A 10,780-nucleotide genomic window follows, 5' to 3' on the forward strand; every position below is an offset into this window, starting at 1 on the left:
AGCTTCTGGTGTAGAGTGGAGGTAACAACTCCTGCCTCATGAATCCATGGCCTTCCCAATAAATAGTTATATGTCAGGTGGATATCCATTACTTGAAAAGTAGTCTGAAAATCACTCGGACCTATCTTAACTGGAAGGTCCACTTCACCAATTACCGTTTTGCGCGAGCCATCAAAGGCTCTGACAATCACCCCGCTATACCTCATTGGCGCTCCTTGGTAAGATAGCTTCAACAAAGTTGACTTCGGAAGCACATTGAGTGATGAACCGATGTCAACTAGCACATTTGACAAAGCATCTTCCTTATAGTTCATTGAAATATGCAAAGCCAGGTTATGATTTCTTCCCTCCTCAGGGAGTTCTTCGTCACAGAAGCTCAAATTATTGCATGAAGTGATGATAGCCACAATGTGATCAAATTGATCCACAGTAACATCATGTTCTACATATTTCTCAGTAAACAGTAATTGTTCATTCTCTCCCCAGTGAATTTCTGTGGCCTTCTGCCCAGTAATCGGTAGTTGTAAGTCCTGCTTCTGTGGTTTTCTACCCAGTAACCGGTAGTTGTAAACCCCATTTTGTCCCCTTGCAGAGTTAAACCTTGATTTTTGATCATCCTAACCAATGACAGGTACTCTCTTGTTGGTTTTCTACCCAGTAACCGGTAGATGTAATCCCCTCTTCGATGGTTATCTTTATCCAATATTCGGTATTGATATTCCTTCATTTTGGAGTATACCACCCAGTAACCGGTGATATATCTCCCAGATCATTGCTTTTGTCAATGTATCCCCAGCGAGTCATCTTTGATTTCCCCTTATTTGGTAATGATTGTTTCTCCCCTTGATTGATCATCATTTTCTACCCAGTAGTCGGTATCCTGATGTCCTTTCTTTTCGGTCGATTCATCCTTTATTAACCTAGTAACCGGTTGTGGATAATCTTCCATTGAGTATATTATCTATGTTCAGACGGTAATAGATAATATATCTCATGCGCTCTTCGGTCGAAGCCTTCGTTCTTCCCGGTAGAGTAAGATTTGTATTTCCTTATGGGATCGAATGTCCATCCTGTAATCGAGTCTGCTTTTTTAGCCCTCCTTTCGGATGATGAGTGTCTTGTAAATATTCCCTAATTCACGCATGGTTAGTCACCTTTTATATGCCCTGGTATTCCTTCCTTCTGCTCCCTATTATGACTTTTTTCTCCCGTGGAGTCAGATTTTCCTGAGTTGAAGCATACCTTTTAGGTTTTCCGCAGATGTTGGGATGATCGATATCTCTCACCCTCATACCGGTCTTAGATATTCTTTCTCCCTGAGCATGTGGCTTTTTCACCCTTATACCGGTGTTTTGATAACATGTCTCTTTGAGCTTATTACCCGGTAACCGATAATATCTCATTGTTTCTTCCTCGGCTGATTCCCTTTATGGATATGCCCCATCCGAGTCCGGATTTTTATCCGAAGTATCCTTTGTTGATAGTTTGTTGTATTGGCATATTCCCCAATACATGCATCTTTGCGTCAGCTCGAGTCTTTCCATTGATTTATTTTCATGGAATCACTTCGTGTCTCCCAGTAAGTTTCAAGTCGTGACCTGCTCACGCATTTTTAACCTTTACTCCCCCAGAGTCTCTGTCCCTAGTGAGTGTATTACTCCTTTGGATTTTCAAGTTTTTCCTGATTTCTTTTTCTTTGTGGACATATATCCCCACAAAATATTTTACTTTTGCATACATACATTTACATCATGAGGTCTCTTAGGGACCAAAATTAGTCTCTTTTTTATTATTTAAGCCCATTCTACCTCGTCGAGACGAAAATTTTAACCTTCATATCTCCGGCTAGAATGATTTTAAATAGGGGCATCTGTAAGACCCTAATTTTGACCCTAAGATCCCTCATGGCATCATATCATTGCTCATTGCATTTGCCTCAAGGATCATAACATCTTGACTCCTTACCCTTGGGTTGGGACTTGTGTGAGTTGGTTTGAGACCACCAAGCATGCTTGAATTGTATATTATTGCTTTTCTTATTTTGTTTACTAACCAAGAGCACAAAAATATGTCACTAACTTGATCAAGATATCTCAATTTGTCAATTTTTCAAGATAAACCAAAGGGGCTGGAGGATTGTTTCCCAAGGAAACCCCAATTCAACTGTGCATTGATTGTGCCTTCCTCATGAGGCAACCTCAACCTACGATCAAATAAAATCAAGGGAAGTTCTTTCATTCATCATTTAATGCATATATGAGCCCATTTTAGTGTCCTCAATCATTAATTCATCAAGATTTGAAGTTTGGCTTTGAAAAGTTGATCAGTCAATTCATCTGAGTATTTTGAAATCCACTGAGACCTGCCTTTTGATGTGTTTGTCAAATGAAGATGACCCCAAGAACAAAAATGTTCTTAAGAACCATATGAACAACTTTCATGTTCATCAAAAATCCATTTGAAACTTGGAAGGTTATCATTCATTTCAAAACATTATAGGTCATTTTGACGGAAACCCTAATTTTGGGTCAACTTCCCAAGGACCTAAATCTTTCATTTTGTATTATTTTGATGTGAGACCAAGTGAATTGGAAAGTTTAAGATATCTACTTCAAGTTTTATGCTGGACAAAACTTCATAATCCTAAAAGAAACACATGTGATAATACAAAACATTATAGGTCACTTTGGACCAAAGTCATTGAAATGTGAAAAAGTCCTACTTCAAGTGCCCATAACTCTGTCATACAAAATGCAAATGATGCAAAATTGAACTCCAAGTTGATTTTCTTGAAAAGATATACAACTCTGATGTTGGAGGTTTTGTCATTTGAGGCTTGGATCATTGAAACAGAAGCGCTTGAAGTTGGTCCATTTTAGCAAATTTCTCAAATATATGTTTTGTACATTGAACTTCATGTCCAGTTTTCAATATTTTCCCAACTCCAAATTGATTTTTGTTCAACATAACATTTGTTCCTTATGTCAAGACCATTCTAACCATTACTCACATGCCTATGTTTCAATTTTGCAAATGGCATTTTCGAAGAGCTGAAGTTTTGGGTTCAATTATGCATAACATGTGAAATCTTCTTGCATACTACATTGCCTTGCCATTTGCACGTCCAAACTTCATTCATTAGTGTTCAGCACTCAAATGGAATTGGTTTTGGGCCTCACATGCGCATGTACAGGCCCATGCATGGAGGACCCAAGCTCATGCTCACACGAGTTTTCTCCTTGCTTGCATCAGCCTTGGCTATAAATAGAATGCTTGGTTCACTTCAAATCTCAACCTAAAGGTGCCTGAAGCTCTGCACAATTGAATCCCCAACCCTCCATTAAAGGAATTTTGATTTTTCTCTTCATTTTTCAAGCTCAAATTTCAACTTCCTTAGTTGATCTTTGACTTATAATTCCTTAGCCTTGCTTCCTTGTTACTTCAAGATCAAGTTGCATTGAAGCTTTGGATTGGATCAAGCACTGAAAAGTTTCACTTCAAAGGTTGATTCTCCAACTGTTTTCCTTCGAATCTCCCTTATTATAGTGCATTGCTTGGTTTGGTTGGTACCTCTGAAGCCCTCATGTGAGAGGCAATTGATTTACGCTTTTAATTTTGTGAATTGAACAAGTTCAGATTGAACACCTCATTTTTCTATCTCAGATATCTTTCTCTATAGGGATCTTGAGTAGAAATCAAGGTTACAAGGGTGACCTCATAACCCTTGGATCCAACTGGAACGATATAATCTGGTCATTTGATTGTTTTGACTATTTTAAATGCAATGTGTTTCGCTGTTGACCAAGGAACACAATGAGCATACGCTCTATAGCCTTCTGATCAGCCACATCATTTAATGAGCTTTGATCAGACGCTCCCTGTTTTTTTTCTAATTTCTGAATTTCCATTTTAATTTCTTTTATTCCATTTTATTTTAAAAATTCATAACTTCTTTATTTGGAATCACAAGAACATGGGACCAATTGCAAAAAATTTCTCTTAAATTCTAGTTTCTGAAAATGATTTTTAATTATTTTTGTGATTCCATTTAATATTTTTTGTGAATTATTTCTTTTCTGGTTATTTTTAATTCATTTAAAATACTTTTTGATATTCAAAAATGCCAAAAATATTTTCTTAATTGATTTGAGATTTATTTGAGATTTTAGTCCAATTATATTATTTTTCCTCATTTTTAATTGTTTAAAATTAGTTTCTGTTTTTAATTTTTTGTCAAACCTTGTTTGACCATGTTATACTTATGATGATCCAATTGGACTTTTCCAAGTTGATTTGAATTGGATTTGAAGTTTGACCTTTATTTATTCATTTTATTTTGTGTATTATTTTAATTCCAAAAAAATACCAAAAATATTCTTGTTATTTCTTGACTTCTAAGCTCCATCTCACTTTTGTTTACCATTGATTGATGTTGATTCCATTCATGTTTGATCAATGTGTTTAGCTTATGTCTTTTGAATTTCAATTATGTACATCCCATTTCCATCTTCTTCTTCTTCTTTTCTTTTGACCAATGAGTTAATGATTGGTGGTTAGCCTTGAAATATGAGAGGCTTAACCTCCTTTGATTCAAATCAAATTCATCTTGATCAAAGATCAAGTGAATTGCTTTGCATTAAAGATAGGTTGCTTCTTGGTCAAGCAAAAAACCTAAATCCATATAAGGTCATTCTTCTTTTCTTTTGGCATGGCAAGTTGTAGGACCTTGGCTTACTAGTCATGATCTCTAACTTGTGTTTGTTTGCCTATAGTTTTATTGACCGACCTCAGATAGGTGTGACTACTACATTAGTCCACTTACGATTGCTTAACATAGCGCTAAATTTCCTTATGGCACACAAACACTAACTACTAATTACTAACTTTTAATTCAAGCATTTAATTCTTGCAATTTACTTTAATGCAATTTAATTTCTTACTCATTAGTTCATTTGCCTTTGCCCTTTGCTCACTTGAGCTCATGTTTATGTTTATGCAATTTGCCTTTTGCTCACTTGAGCACATTATTGTGTATATACTATTGCCTTGTGCTTGTTTTGTCATGTTTGTGTGAACCCAATGCAAAATGGAGAAAGAACTTAGAATTAGGACCTTACCTATGCTAAATGGAGTTTGAAGAGCAACTAGGCCTCATGCCTTTAGAATGCTAAATATGTTGAAGAGCAACTAGGCCTCATGCCTTTAGAATGCTTAATCTTGAAGATGACATTGAAAGGACCTTATTCTAAACTCACTATTGTCCGTTCTTTCTATTGCATTGTGGAACTTTTTGATTTGTGTGTGCTTGTGATAGGGATACCAAACTTGAGCTACTTAGAAGGACCATTGTCATGAGCATCCAAGATAAGAGAGACAAGTCCAAATTGGAAGATCCTAGGAGCTTGATTGATTATTTGCTTGATTGCTTGAGTTAATTGCTTATTGCTTGATAAGTCCAAAGGAAAGGAGCAACTTGGATCATCTTTATGATCTCAAGAAGGGAACTCTAATTGGTTTTATTACTCTTCTCTCATCTTTGCATGTTTAGGACCTAGCCCTTCTCTTCTTCTCTCCACTCTAACCCAAGCCAGACATTTTGTGCAAACATTAACATTGTTTTCAAAATTAGAAACCTAGGCATTATGCCTTTGATTTTTCAAACTCTTTTTGATAATACTTATTTTGAATTGAATCTTAAGTCAACTTTGATTTTATTTTGTGAATACTCTTCATTTGTAAATACAACTCACTCAAATTGTTTTTATGGTTCCAATGACCATTTGTGTTAAAGCTTTTCATAAACATTAACTATTAGGTTTGAGTTATCATAGAGGTTGATAGAATACTCACATGTATCCTTAGTATTGGATTATAAGTCTTCCATGCTTATTATAGGGTTAACCCCTCACTAGCATGTTGAAGCTCTCCTCACATGGTGGATTTGTAGTTTTTGGGTTGAGTTTTCTCCCTTTGATAACAAAAGACCTTAAGGCTTTTGACCAATTAATTCACCAATTTCTTTTGAGATTTTTACCCCGAACTACGAGGTTTTGATCCTACCTTTTTAAGATGGTACGTAGGCAATGGGTTTATCCATTCAAACACAAAATTATAAATAACTCGTATATTCTTCTCTCATCTCCCCAATCATGCTTGCACAAATATTTTTCACAAAATACCAACCTACCATACAACATTTGTAAAAAGGGCTCCCTTAGAGTACTAAGGATGTTTTGGGTGCTTAAAACCTTCCCATTGCATAACCAACCCCCTTACCTAGATCTCTGACATTTTTATTAGTTTTTGACTTGATAAAACTTCTCAGTTTTTGTTTGCTTTCTAACCTTTCCTTTGGATAAATAGAAGTGCGGTGGCGACTTGAATTGTATGACTTACTTTTGATTTAGTCAATAAATCTAAAGGTAACAAATACCCCGCTACAGAAAAGTGGGGACTCTGCCGGGGAAATTTTTCCTAGTGGATTTAGCCTACTTTTTACCTTTGTTGTATTGTATGTTTATATTTCTTTGTGACATATTTTTGTGCAAAATTTGGGATGACTGTATTGTCTGTAATGTATGAATTGCTTGATATATCAATTGCGTGTGTGCTTGGTGGTCTCTTGTGAGATGAGTTCTATACCCGAACTCGAGTGCACTTATGATAGGAAAATGACATAGTCTTGTTAACTTATGTGGAGTTATTCCTTAGCAAGTTGACTTGCAAGCCCATTCACTTGGTGGAGGTTATGTTGGGATCAATAATGTCACACGAGTAGTCGTGGTTAGGCATTACTCTTTCCAATATATGCCTTAGAAGTCAAGGACTTTAGATTACCTAGCCCATCTTGGCCTATTTTAGGACGTAGTGTGAAGATCGTTCAAGTGTAAGATTTGATACGATTGTTACACGACACTACACTCATAAGAGTCTCTCTTGAGAATATTTTTGGAAAACGAGTAGTCGTTTATCCAATAATATCCGAAAGATGAGGTGACGGCTATGAGAACCTCTTTTAGAACATGATTGTCAGGTTTAACCATAGTACACTTCCCTTGGGTGGTTCTTAACCGAGACTCCATGCTCGTGACTTGCAACAAACCCTTGATTCACGGTTGATCCGTTCTCGTATATCCTTAATATCAATGGAACTTGGGTGTTGATAAGGTGTAAACCATAATCCACCAAAATGGATGATTGATATTAAGGATGACTTGATCCATCTCGTGACCTTTGTGTGGCGTGATTTGCTTGATCCTTGAGTGTGATTGTTCCATCCATGCATTCATACACATCCGTATCATCAACAACAAGAAAATTTCCAAGGAACTTAAGAGGTCTATTTGCAAATTTTCAGACATGGATAAGCAAAGAAGGAATACGAAGAAGTACAGTTTCAGACAACCCGACTTGAAAGAGTTAAGGAATTTGACATCCTATGTATTAGACCCCTTGGAGTTCAAAGCTCGCCATGGGAAGCTTCCGTCTATTCTTACTACTTAGGTGGATGAAGGTCTGATGAGTGTGTTGGTGCAGTTCTATGATCCTCGATACCGTTGCTTTCTTTTCCGGATTTCCAGCTTTTGCCTACGCTTGAGGAGTATGCCTATCTTGTGGGTATACCTATTCTAGATCAGTTGTCGTCCAGTGGCTCAGAGAGAGTTCCTTCTTTCCAAGAGATTGTTGATCTGTTGCATATAGATGAATCTATTATTGGTGCTCATATGACTACCAAAGGTGGAATTCAAGGTCTCCCATCTGATTTCCTCATTGCTCAAGCTACTTATTTTGGGAAGGCCATGAGTGAGGACGCCTTTATGGCCATATTTGTACTTCTCATCTATGGGCTAGTGTTATTCCCCAACATCGATAACTTTGTGGATGTGAAGGATGTTAGGATTTTCTCTACTCTTAATCTCGTTCCTACTCTGTTGGGTGACACTTATTTCTCTTTGAATATGAGGAATGCAAAGGGTGGTGGTACCATTGTGTTTTGTTTGCCTCTGTTGTACAAGTGGTTTATTTCGCACTTGCCTCAGACGTTCGCCTTCAAGGAGAACAAAGGATGTCTACGGTGGTCTACGAGACTTATGTCTCTCGCTAATGATGATATCTTTTGGTACAACCGTGTATATGATGGTGTGCAGATTATTGACTCTTGTGGTAAACTCTCCATTGTGCCTCTTCTTGGTACATGTGGTGGGATTAACTACAACCCTGTTTTGGCACGTCGTCAGCTTGGGCTCCCCTTAAAGGATAAACCTAATAACATTTTGTTAGAAGATGTGTTCTGTCAAGAGGGTAAAAATCCCCAAAACTTGAAGGGCAGGATGGTCCACGCTTGGCGTAAGATTCATAGGAAGGGAAGGAAAGAGCTTGGTCCGAAGATATGTATTGCTTTGGAACCTTATACCTCGTGGGTAAGGAAGAGAGCTTCTGAGTACCACATGCCCTATGACTACCCGAGACCTACACCTATGGTTATGGTTGGGCCTTCAACCCTCTCTAACCAAGGAGTAGAGGAGTTGAGAGACGAAGACAATTCGTGTGCTTGGGTCCGTGAGCGAGAGGAGCTACTTCAGCAACTCAGAGATAAGGATGCTTTAATAGAGTTTCTGGAGCATCGGGTTATCGACGAGCCTGATGATATGGTGACTTCTCTTCTTCCTCAGTCATCCAGGTTTTGTTAGAAGATGTGTTCTTCATTTATTTTGAAGACAAGCTGACGCACCGGTACTATACCAAAGCCAACTCATCAAAGATAATGGATCACCTCGAGCAAGAAAATAGAGAACTCAAGGAGGAAGTGGCAAGATTGACTGCCCTGATGGAGTCATTCTTGGTCACCCAAAGCCAGTCTTCCCCAGAGGATGGTCATTTCAGAGGTTGCTTCCCTTACCGTGCCTGCTGCCAATGCTCACTTTGCTCCGTCTGCTATGCCAGTCGGGTTTCCCTGGGGGATGCCCGCGAATTTTATTCTAGAGGGTCTCGCCCCTACATTTGCTTCTCTGCCGGCATCTAGCCTGGTACTCGCTGTGCCACCTCCAGTTGTGCACACTTTGCCGAGAATTGATGACACCATTTATCACTCTGAGCCGTGTGAGGGCCCAGATGTGTACGAGAAAATGGACGCTATGAATGACCAATTCCTTGAGCTGTGCAAGGAACTTAAAACTCTAAGAGGGAAGGACCTCTTCGGAAAATCTGCTGTTGAGCTATGCCTCGTGCAAAATGTCAAGATTCCTATCAAACTCAAAGTGCCTGTCTTTGAAAAGTACAAAGGAAACACTTGCCCGCTCATCCATCTTGTGATATATGCACGCAAGATGTCAACTCAAACTGACAACGATCAACTCCTCATCCACTACTTCCAGGATAGTCTGTCTGGTGCCACATTGAGATGGTATATGGGCTTGGATAGTATGAATATTCGCTCCTTCAACGACCTTGGCGAAGCCTTTGTCAAGCAGTACAAGTACAACATTGATATGGCTCCCGATAGGGACCAACTGAGGGCTATGTCCTAGAAAGAGAAAGAAACATTCAAGGAGTACGCCCAGAGGTGGCGTGAATTGGCTGCATAGATTATAAGCTCTTTCTCAAGACTTTAAGCTCTTTCTACTACGAGCGGATGATTGCTAGCGCTCCCTCTGATTTCACCGAGATGGTGAACATGGGGATGCGACTAGAGAAGGGAGTCAGGGAAGGATGCCTGACCAGAGAAGAAGGCTCTTCTGCCAAACGTTATGGGGCGTTTTCTAAGAAGAAAGATGGAGAGGCACATGTTGTGTCCTCCCATGACAAACAGAGACGACCCTCTGTGAAGAGGAAGACTGTGCGCCCGGCCAGTACCCAGCACCAGGTGGCTCATATAGCACCTGCCTTCAGGGAAAATCAACATTATCAGCATCAGAACCAGCAACAGCAACATCAACAGTATCAACAACAACAGCATTGTCCGCAACAGCAGGCCTACCAGCCTCGAAACAACAATCAAACCAGCACTAGCTATGATAGGAAGAGGGTCAGTTTCGATCCTATTCCAATGACTTATCCAGAGCTATATCCTTCACTGATTGAAAGGAAGCTTATTACTCCATGTGATCCATCTGCTGTACCTACCAACCCTCAGTGGTGGTACAAGCCCGAGCTTCACTATGTTTATCATTCTGGTGCTCCCGGACATGATATGGAGAACTGTTTCCCTCTCAAGACCAAGGTTCAAGACCTTGTTAGAAGTGGTATCTTATTTTTCAAGGACGTAGGTCCTAATGTTAAGAAGAACCCATTGCCTGAGCATGGGAAATCTGTTGTTAATATGGTTCAGGGTTGCCCTGGCAAGTACAAGGTCAGATATGTCAGCCATATCAGACAATCTTTGGTCGAGATGCACATACTGTTATGTGGATACAATCATTATGAGCATGACCATGACAGATACCGTGTATGCACTGTCAACGAGAGAGGTTGTTGTCAAGTAAGGAAAAACATCCAAGAAATGTTGGATCAGGGTGTGATCGAGATACTTCAGAATCGTGATGAGGACGAAGTTAATGTTATATCCCATGTATTTAGAATACCTGAGCCTGTTGTCGTCATATATGATGGCAGCAAGCAAAAGGACTCTCCTACTCTCATTATTAAGCTAGCTAGCCCTGTTCCATACTCTTCCGACAAGGTTGTTCCCTATCGATACAATGCAGTTGCATTAGAAGATGGGAAGAAGGTGCCTCTACCCTGTGCTTCTGTGACAAGTATTTCTGATGTCAGTAGATTGACC

Source organism: Lathyrus oleraceus, chromosome 1, assembly GCF_024323335.1.
Source record: "Lathyrus oleraceus cultivar Zhongwan6 chromosome 1, CAAS_Psat_ZW6_1.0, whole genome shotgun sequence".
Lineage (NCBI taxonomy): Eukaryota > Viridiplantae > Streptophyta > Magnoliopsida > Fabales > Fabaceae > Lathyrus > Lathyrus oleraceus.